This window comes from Mus caroli, unplaced genomic scaffold, assembly GCF_978045245.1.
Source record: "Mus caroli unplaced genomic scaffold, Mus_caroli_1 scaffold_3, whole genome shotgun sequence".
Lineage (NCBI taxonomy): Eukaryota > Metazoa > Chordata > Mammalia > Rodentia > Muridae > Mus > Mus caroli.
In genome coordinates, this window is record NW_028227258.1 from 126,785,595 (window position 1) to 126,796,723 (window position 11,129).

At 42.5% G+C, this 11,129-nt stretch overlaps 1 pseudogene; it reads right to left on the reverse strand.

Moving 5' to 3' along the window:
- Positions 1–426: 426 nt before the first annotated feature.
- On the reverse strand, positions 427–4,546 carry LOC110291111 (RNA binding motif protein, X-linked-like-1; annotated as a pseudogene).
- Positions 4,547–11,129: the final 6,583 nt, after the last annotated feature.

An 11,129-nucleotide genomic window follows, 5' to 3' on the forward strand; every position in this document is an offset into this window, starting at 1 on the left:
TCAACTCATTACTATTATTACTGTTATTATTATTATTATTATTATTATTGCTATAATTATTTTTACTTGTTCACTTTACATCCCCCTCACTGACCCCCATTCCTCTCCCCTTCCAAATCTCTTCTTTATAATCTATAAGAGAGTAGTTGGTTCCATGTTCAGTTCGGACATCTCCCCTCCTCCCCCACACACCACAATGAAAGCCACCCCTCTGCATGCATGAGGAAGGCAAGCATTCTTCCACAGTACCTTGCCTACCCACTTTTACGCAGTCCTTACTCTCCCAAGCTCCCTGAAGGCAGAAGCAGTCCCTCTTTGATTTTCTACAGATTTTAGCTGCAGAAATCCTCCAAGAATGGGAGCTTTCATCTAACCCATAGCTGCATGACCATAAGAGAGCTTCCTCCATTAGGTTGAGGTAGCCCCTCATGTAAGGGTTGCAATGTGTGAGTTATCATGACTCTCATATGAATCCCTTTAGGAACTTCCACTTGGATTATCTAAATAGTCAGAATCCATCCATCTTCAAATCTATCACCATAGCCTCTTGATGGATAGTCATCATGTGAATTGGTATGAAGTATAATCTCTTGGGGTTGGAGCATACTTTTTGGTATCACGACAGTTTAGATAATCTCTGCTTGACTAGCTGTGTTTAATAGACTACCCCTCATCTCTCCAGAACAAATAAATATCTCCATCAGGCAGCAAGGGTTCCTTCATGGGCCTTCTTAGCAATCTCTCTCACATGACACAGGGGTTTCCCCCTTATTCCACTCCTGCTGCTCCTACAGGTCTTGATCTTTTAAGAGGGGGATTCCCCACTTCATGATGGTGGCACTCTTTTTGCATAAAGAAGTCCCCTTTAAGAACTCAGTAAAATTGATGGAATAGCCACTATCATTCATGTGTCTGCCACATGACAGGTGGTGGGTGGGTAGGTGGGGTCACCTCTAATTTGTCCACTTCCTCTCTTCTTCCTCAAAGAACCCCCCCCCCAAGAAAGGCCCTTGCTTCTTGGAGGTGGTCCATATCTATTACTTTAAATCAATGGTATGGCAGTTTGCTCCACCTTGATGGCTTATCAGCTAAGGTCTTTCCATTAAAGTCCCCGGCAGCATCCTTTGCATCTGCTAGATTTTGAAAATGATAAAAGAAAATCCTCTTGATTTGTTGACTTCTCGGTCCTTCATTGAAAGTACTTGCAACAGTGGCAGCTATCAGTCCCAGAACCAAACAGAAGTTCCCCTAGGATCACTGTGCAGCACGGGCAGCGAATAAAAGAGACAGCATGCTTTATACTACTGGAGGATGAGGCTGAAGATCCATTCTATCTTCTTTCTAAATGTGGGTCTTCCGTAGCTGTATGATTGGAGGACCTTTGCTTCGTGGGTCCTATATCTATGCATGTCTTGTCAGCTAAAGATTTATAAAACTTCTTATTTGTCTTCAAGGAGTTTCTCAAATATTATAGGTGTATTTTTGTCATTCTCTCCTGGCTATTATAGTGTTTGAAAGCAGGTTTTTAAAAGGCTAAGCAAATAAGAACAAACTGGAACTATGATGCTTACACAATGATCTGGGAGGATTTAGCAGGACAACAGATTTGCATTAGTCAAAGGCATGTAAAGTTCTTGAGTGCTAGATGAACACAGTTAGTGTGCTTATCTGGCAGCATTCGTGCAACTCACACTTCAGTACCGAGGAGCTTGGTAGATGCATATAGAATTTATTCTTTCTTTTAAAAATTCCATTATTCTCTTTTTGTCTTTAAATGGCCCAGTAGTAAATGATTTATAACAATTATTCTTTTTAGTATAGAATCTAAGCTATCATTATGGCATCTTGATTTTTCTTTGAAAAAAAATATTTGCTAGCATATGACTCATCTGTCTCAGAATGGACCTCCTGGGCTCCAGGCTGATCTTTATGGCCGAGACGATGTTAAACACTTCCTCCCCTTACTTCCTTTCCTCAAGCGCTCAGCTTACAGATATGAGGCTGCCGTGCTCAGGACTTTTCCAACCCTGAGGATGGGGCCCTGGGCAATGCTCTACCCAGTGAGCTACGGCTTCAGATCATTGCTTTGCTTTTAAAGCTGTTTATTCCCTCTGTTTTCTTGGCTATCACGATGAGGATAATCTCAATGTCACCAGCCTTTTAAATGAACCCATTTGGGGTTTAATTCATCCATGAGTTAATATATATGATTATTCCATTAATCTTGAGCCTTTCTTTTTGCTGTCAGAATTTAAAGCTATAAATTTCTTCGTCATCGTGACACATTGATTTTCATACATAACCCATTTAAAATGTCGTGCAATAATTTAATTTTGATTATGATGTCTCTCTTTTGCCATTAATTATTTGAAATGTGTTTGAAAATTTCCAGGGAAGTGGCAGCTGATTTCATTCTTTCTGAGGAGTGTCTGTGAGGTTTACTAGGCTGGCTAGATGGCTGTTTAATTTTTTGTACGTCTTTATTAATCTGAGAAGTCATTGAATGCGGTGTTTATATGGTTTTTATCAGGCTTGTTGTTAGTGCTGTAAATCTATGTCCTCAATTCTCTTTGTTTGCCTGGTCTATTGACTGTAAGTTGGAGTAGATGAGCAAGCACATGGGCCTCTCTTTCGTGCCTCTGTTTTGCATTCACGATCTCTGGAGCGGTAAACACTCATAAGAGTTTAACATGGTTGTGCTCCCCTTGGCAAGGATGTCAGGCTAAGCCTCTGCTGCTGATGTAGGAGCACCTTCCAATGCTCATCCTGCTGCAACCCAGCAAGGGATACATCCCTGCTCCTGTGGGAAACGGCATGATGCACTCGCTCCACTGGCTCCCACCCTCACCAGTGTGACTTCTCAAGCTCAGAGATTATACAACTCAGAAACACTTCTCCCATGCCCGTCTGGTGAGCTTCTAGGTGCACTATCAGTCTTATCGCCTGTTCTCACAGGAGATTTAGATTGTGATGAATTCAGGCATTATGAGTCAGAAAATTTACATAAGGATTAGGGGGATGGACGCTGGATACACATAGCTTCCAAGCCTGATGACCTGATCCCAGGATACACATGGTAGAAGGAGAGAACTAAGCACTATATGTTGTTCTCCAACCTCTATATGAATGCCACCGCATGTGTGGGCCCCATATAAACAAACAAACAACAACAATAATAAATAAATAAATCTGGCATTAAGTGTGTATCTGTTAGCAAGAAAGATGCTTGCGATAAATCGTTCTGAGGCTCCAAACCGCGTCTTACAGCACAGCCTGGGACTTATCCATCTAGCCCTTCTAATGACTTGAAGTTATTCATATGTAGGTAAAAATGCCCTTTTTAACTAGTCAGAATGGGTTTTATTGTCTATAGCTGTACTATGAAAAACATACCCATTTTACAGAAGAGGAAAATTGAGATGTGCAAAGGAGCCTTGCTCAAGAGGCACAACTAATAGATGTCAGAGTTGGCCTGAGAACCTAAGCCTTTCAAGGCCAGGTTAGGGGTCTTTCAACAGCAGGAATAGGCTCATATTCTAGAAACTTCCAGAGCCATGAAGACCCTTTAAAAGAACTTTACATGCAGAACCAAAGTCTTGCTTCATGATAACTCTGGGATAGGTTACCAAATAAAAGGTGGCACAGCTCCCACAAGGCTGGCCGTAAAGTGCCAGTCCATCTGTTTACCCTGTCTCCTGCTTTACCTTTTGGTAATCATTGTGTCCTTTCTTTTGTGTTTCTTGTTCATATATATGTCTGTGCCAGATTTGGAACTCCCTGGGCAATTTCTCATCCATCTAGGACAGCAAGACAAAAGTTCTTAGTGTGACAGGGGTGCATCTGTAAACTCTCTCCTGTGAGCAGATACTTAATAGTTCAAATTTTAACGTGCGTCATTTAAATCCACTACGTAAATAGTCAGAGCTGACCCACTGGAGGGAAGAGCAGGAGAGAAAGCAAAAAGATGAGCTCTAAAACAAAATGGCAGGTGTGGTGCAAAGAGAGAGGAAGAGAAGGGAGCTGAGAAGACACCGGTGGTTTCACTACGCCTGCCAATCATTGATCACATGTGCCAGTTACACTTTCCTGTGTCCCCCACGTGTGCTCTCTATTAATCCCCTTGTTGCCATTGTCTAGCCGAGGAGAGGGGTTCAGAGAAGTTAATAAGTAACCACCCCAGTCACACACTGTTAAGAAGGAAAGGCAGGAACGCCTGGCTTGATCAAAGCCGCTGTATGTTCACCTGGGGAGGAGTGAGGCACTCCGGAGACGGAGCCCCGCAAACCTCCCACCGTGCATCTGGATTATACACTGCCAGCCTTCCACTCTATGTGGGACAGTGAGGTATCAGCACTTAATGTATATTTATGTATCTGTTAATTCACACACAGAGGCGCGTAGACACATATACCCCACAATTATCCTCCCCAAAGGAAAGAAAATTGGTTAATTTCTGTGTCTACTTTGACCAAAGTCTTCTGGAATAAATACTTACCAGAAGGAAGACATAATAGATGACAAATGGGGCAACATTCTCAAGTGCCATAGTTTTAGGAGTAATGCAAACCCCTTACTCCAGCCTTGCCTCCCACATTTAGTGAGTAAACAAAGCCGCATAGACCCAAAAAAGCAACAGGAGAATATCACAAAAAAGTGGAGGGGCCATGAAAATTCTTTCTGAAGGTCCATTCCCCTAAGGGTTGAGGTCAGGCATATGGTTCTATTCATCAAACTCCAGACAAAGGGCTTGCCTATTTTATGCCCCGATCATTATTGTTGGTTAAATTAAAGCACGATCAAAAACCATGTAATGGAATATTAATTTCAGTTACTGGGGCTAATTGAAAACATAGCAAGAGTCGTGAGTATGGAAAATGGAGTGAGAACACTCAGATGCACGTCCAAGACTAGCTTACTCTTTTCAAGTTGGGCAGTAGCATATTTTCAAGGAATGGCACTTATCCCTCGAGTCATGCTTAAGTGCATCAGGAGCAAAAGTTAGCCTGGGAAAAAGGAAGAAGAGCTAACTCTCAGCTATCAGGGGTTTCAGAAATGAAAATCCAGTCTTAAAACTATCAGTTGGTAACTTGCACACATGAAAGACATTACAGAAACATACAATCCCTGAAGCCAAGAGCCAACCATCTCTCATCTTGCTACCCTCAGCTCAAAGCCTGAACCCTGGCACCGGGATGATGTTCATCACTAATTGTTGACTGATTGACGGGATGAGTTTTGGAGACGTATGCCTGCTGCCACAAACAAGAGTGACAGTTGACCACCAGCAGTGAAAGTATAGTCAGCCAGGCAAGGATTGAAGGAGGGAAGTCAATTGGTATAAAAGTCTAAAAGATGAAGTAGCTAGGAAATTATTTTAAAGATTTGTTTATCTTTACTTTATGTGTGTGAATATTTTGCTTGCATGTATGTAGATATGTACCACATACATGCCTGGTGTCAGAGGAGGTTAGGAGAGGTTATTGGATTCCCTGGAAATGAAGTTATAGATGGTTTTGTGCCATTATGTGGGTGCTGGAAACTGAACCTGGGTCCTCTGAAAGAGCAGTAAGGGCTCTTAACTGCTGAGCCATCTCTCCTCTCCAGTCTGGTACCTAGGAACTTCTGTCTGCTTTATCTATAGCTGCATTCCCAGTCCTGAGAACAGTGCCTGGCAGATGTTAGGTACTTCATTAGTAAGTGTTGAACTCCTGTATCAATGCTTGGAATGGATTGGAAGGAGAGGATGGAGTTTGGAACTCAGAACGTTACAAAGCAGTTTTATATTTGTGCTGAGAATGGGTTGAATTGTTGGTATCGTTATTTTAAAGTAAGTATAAGAATCAACTAGCATGATCCACCTTGCGGGATTAACAAAATGCAAAGGATCCAGATGATGCTTCTCAAGGTCTCAACTACAGCCAGTTGAATAAGAGTTGTTCTAGAAAGACTAAGATGTCCAGAACCTCTGGTTCTGCCGGCCATGCTTGTGGTAGAGGAGGTTAGTATGTCCTTGTGGAGAATCCATAGCAAATTGGGGCCCTCTTCTCTTAGTGCCCCCTGCCTGCTACCAGGGGTTGACTTCTCCTATAAGAAGCTTGATGTTCTTGCTTTTTATGAGAGTGCTTTCCTGATTGTCAAAGGCTAGTGGGTGATGGGGAGATGTGAGCCGCTGTGTTTAAGCAGTGCTACTGAAAATGTTCTTATAAAGAACACCCTCCAGATGTACTCTGACTAGGGCTCTTGATGGCATAAGGGAAGGAAATGCTGGCCAAACAAGCTGTGTGCACTGTAGCAGGAACCATTTGTGTGGGGTTAAAAACATGTCATCAACATTCAATGGTTCCCCTATATGGCATGTGACAGCTCCTGATGTGACTGTGTGTGGTACTCTATGCATGTGGGTGGCATTCTTTTCCTTCTCACACAAGTATGTATATGTCATTTGTTGTCTTCTCCCTTTGTTATGCTCTTAACCATCCCTTTAAATTTAAAGAGAAGAAACCAGACATGAAACAACAGTTATTCTCCCTTGGTCAAGTACTGCCTGTTCTAAATCCATTTTGGGTTCAGCTCAAGTGATGCAAAATTAGGGAAATTTTGCCTACAATCACAAATTCAAAATATTGTCACAAAGTTCCCTGTTCCTTTCTTGTTTCATTATCATACGTGGGAGACAGAGTTATATATTTTAAATGTATCTCTTTTGAATTGTAACCCCAGATGCAGGCAGCAGTTTTCACATAGTTAAAAATAACAACAACAACAAAAGCCCAACAACACAGCCTCTTGCATTTTGTCCTGCCCCAACAACTGTGTGATTTTGACTCCCTTGCATCCCCGAGTGAAACTTTTGGTGCTGAAGCATACAATGGGACTCTCTTTAGCAACCAAGATGAGGGGAAAGTCACAGGGGTAAACTGTAGACCCAAGGGCACATGTGGTTTACGGCTGAGAAACTTACAGTAGTCCTTTAGACCCTGCAAGCTGAAGCTGGTCCCAGCAATAATTCACTCAGTGGCGGTTACTTGGCTGAACACCAGAGGTCCTGCTGAACTGGTAATACACAGAGTTGATGTTGACGGAAGACTGAGTTACAACTGCAGTTCACAGGCACATTATTGGAGTTTCCCACTATTTAGAATGACCCCTGCCCTAAACTCTCTCAAAGCTCAATGTTTCAACTTTCTCTGAAACTGACATATTGGTTTTGTTGTTGTTGTTGTTGTTGTTGGTTTTGTTTGTTTGTTCGTTCAACATATCCCCAGAAGACTTTATCTATAGGCTGTAGTATAGCTTCCTTACAGCAGAGCAGGTGCCAAAAATATCCCCGCAAGAGTCTGTCTCATGATGTAACTGAGCTACAAGAAGACTTAGTAGGACCTTTGTGGGCTGAGAAGTAAGTGAGCTGCCTTATTCAGCACGCTGGTCACTTGTCTGAGAGTGAGTTATGCAGGCACCGACAGAAGAGCACAGTATTGTGAGGCTTTTAATGATGCAAGGTATCAGGCAACTAGAAGGTGGACTGCTTTGTAAATACGAGTTACCAGCTCTTTTCATTTTCCTCCTAAATTAGGAATATTCATTGGCCTTCAATCATTTTGTAGCTAAAGTTTAACCTTTATTTAGAATCTATCTAGAATATTCATAGTACAAATGAACGAATGAATGAATGAGTACATGGGGGTTTTTGTGAAGGGGAAATTTTGTCATGTCAGGCTTAAGATGAGTCCTAGAATATATTTTTTTTCCAAGACTTGTATATTTTTGCGTATACACCCTCTGCTAGGTAGGTAAAAGTGGCTAGCTGGAACCACTCGGCAGTGCAGACTAAAGGTGATTCTGCTGAGTGATGGCTGGACAGAGGGCGGGGCTGGGCAACCCGTTGTGTGGTCCAAGGCTGACCCTGCATCCCAAGATTGGGTTTGGTGAGTCAAACACTGTTATTACTGGTTCCTGCCATCAACCTTCTCCGATGAAGATGGCTGTAAGTCCTCCTCTGTGAGCGAGGTTAAGCTGAATTCAAGGGATGGCTGTCGAGGATGAAAGATGTTCAACAGAGACACCATGGTGCCTGTAAAGTCAGTCACCAAGGGACATGTAAAAATTCCTCTGGAGACCAACAAGAGCTCTCTGCTCAGGGTAAAAAGCATGGCTTTTTGGTGGCCCAGTTTCCACAGTTTCTTTTATTATTTATTTTAATGTGCTTGGGAGAGAGAGCAGAGAAAATCAATTACTGTCTACAATACAATAAGTCTGTGGTAAGGAATAGTGGCGTGGTGTTAGTGGCCACTACAGATTAGTCTCCCAATGTCACTTGATTCTTTTGAATTTTATAAGGGGGAAAAAAAACCCTTCATATTCTATGGCATTCACATTAAGATTTTTCTTTCAAGATTATGTGTAACTCAGCCCAGTTCTGAAAGTGCAATAAGGAAAACCGAGGTTTTTCTTTCCAAGGATATAACAATGTATAGTTAATTTTGATTTTTTTAACAGAAATGTGCAAGTGTAAAACTTGCTCTAGAGCTTTGGCTCTCATCTAGGAGGCAGGTGCACCAAAGACCAGGAATGTACAAATCAGTAGTAATCGTGTAACACGGATTTCAGATTTTCTGAGTGTCACATTAACAATGGGAAGTTTTCCACTGACTGATATTTGAATGTCACACCCCCAGCAAACCTGTAATTAAAGTTATTTTGGCATTTTCAAATCAAATCCCTGCTTTTGGGGGGGGTGGGCGGGTTACAATTCCACTTTCAAAATGTGCTTCCAGAGAAAATTTGACATGAAATACAAAGTCTTATCCAGGCGACAATTCCCCTCCACCTTCCACCATGAAGTTGAAGTGTTTTAAGTTGCAGCAGCATGTTTAAGGTGGATGTCGGCCTTGCTTGTTTGCAGTAATATTGGTGATGCAGCGGTCATTGTAATAGCAGAGAGGCAGTTCGAGGGGACAGCAGGAACAATGTGTACTGCTTCTCCGGTTAAGACGGTTATTAACTGGTTGATACTCCTCTCTGAGAGAAGCAACACTTGCCTGTGGTAGTGGCACAATCTAAACATTATCAGAATAAAAGAAGGAAAAAAGGATCCAGTCTCCCCATGGGCCCGCAGCCACCTCTCTTTTTGTGTGCCATCTCTTTCTTTGAATCTTCTGGGCACAAATGTTTTGCGTGGAATTCTACCGGTTTTCTTTGTCACTCACATATGTTTCGGTGTCTGTAACAGGAAGGGACAAAGCACTACCAGGATCATCTTTTGCCTCCCCTCCCCCTTCCCCTCAGTGTGGCCTCTGACTAGGAGGAGGGTGGTGGTGGGGGTGCTCTAGACAGTTCTTAAAGAGGTAGCTAAATTCTCCACTGGCATTTAAAAAGTAAAAGGAGAATGTTGGGGGGGGGTGGTATCTTATCTAGGGGGGAGGGGTCATGGGAAGGCCATTCAATTCTTGCCGGAAGGTCAAAGGGGCAGTGGGAGGGGTCATGAAAGAATGGCATCCTTTAGGTTTTAGGCACACTCCAGTGGAAGAAAATGTCAGTATAATCTTTCTTGTGCAACACATTCTAGAAAATGTCTGCCAAAGTACCATACCATTCTAAGGTGGTGTGAGCACTACAATCATTTGTTAACTTCACAGTGATCTTTCCTACAACTCCAGACCACTTTATACTCCCAAAGACTCATTTCCTTCAAGGTCCGCTCTTGTGTTACTAATCCCTTTCTTTCTTTCTTTCCTCCTCAAACGTTCATGCAACTTAATTTCAGAAATAACAGCAGTCAAACCTTAAATACACCTAGAGATTTTAAGGCTTGGATGGTGTCACCACATCATGTAAGTATGGAAGGAAAAGAGCTGTGTCAGGTACCACCATTTAGCTAAACGCTGTATTTCATGATAAGCCTTTATAGCAATTTAGAGGGTTCCCATTTCCCTCGTCAGCTGGCCATAAGATGTCGGGGAGTGGTTTTGTTTTGTTTTGTTTCTTCTTCTTTAACACAGGGCCCTAAAGAATTTGTAGGGATGTATTTTTAATACTGTCAGTAAACAGCTTCCTCAGGACACAGAGGGACAATAATGGGAGCTGTTAACGTGGGGCTAGCAAAGGTTAATCACAAGCTGCCCACTAATGACCCCTACAGCCCTCAGTTTAAACCCAACAGCACTTGTAAAGACCAATCAGGTGCATAATTTCCTGTCTGAGGTAGCCTTTATGGTTCAGAATAAAAGCAGAGTTGATTTTGAATAGAAAGGCCCCTAGCAGGGGCAGAGGTTATTATTATTAAGCTGATCTAAACACCTGGGTTTCCCACTGGACCCTATTACAATTCCTCCATTATGTCTAAATATTTCAACCATTTCTGTGGCACTGTGGATTAGTGCATTACTAAGGTAGGTGAGAAGTGGGAGACAGGACAGTTGAGGAGTGGCAAAGACCATCCCCCACTCCCACCTCCCCATCCTCAAGGTGATGACATCAGTACAGAGGCTGCCTAGGATAGGAACCAAGGTGGCAAGGGCCAGAGCTATCTCTCTGTAGCTCCCTGATTCCATCCTACCTCACTGAAGACTTCAGACTAAGCCATTCAGACTAAGAAAAACTTCACTATTTTAAAGAACCCTAGAGGAGAAGATTCCATGACTTGCCTGGTAACTCACTTCATTGTGAGTCAGCAGTCGGGTCCCCAGATAAAGAGCTAAAGTAATTTTTTTCTACGCGTTCGATCCACTTTCCCTGCCCTCTTTTTGGGTGGCTGTATTTTGCCGATCCCTCCATGTTTTATTATATGCTTGGTTAAACATTACTCTGGGTCCAATAAAATTGCTTAGGTCTTTGAAGATTTTATTTCCACCTCCAGCTTGCAGATCTGGACATATTGGGGTGAGGTGCATGGATGGAGGCTCGTCCTGTCAAGAAACAATGATATACGTAGGCTCACTGGAGGGACAAGATTTAAAAGCAGCAACAAGTTTTCTAGATTCCAGCTTGGAAGCTGCGATTTGGGTGGCCCTTTGGGGAAGTGGCTCAGTTAGTACTCAGTGCTTTCAATTACCCTGTTAGCATGCTGGCTTCCTATCATGTTGTACTAGGTGTATAATTGTCCTTTTCCAATAACTGTATTATAAGACATA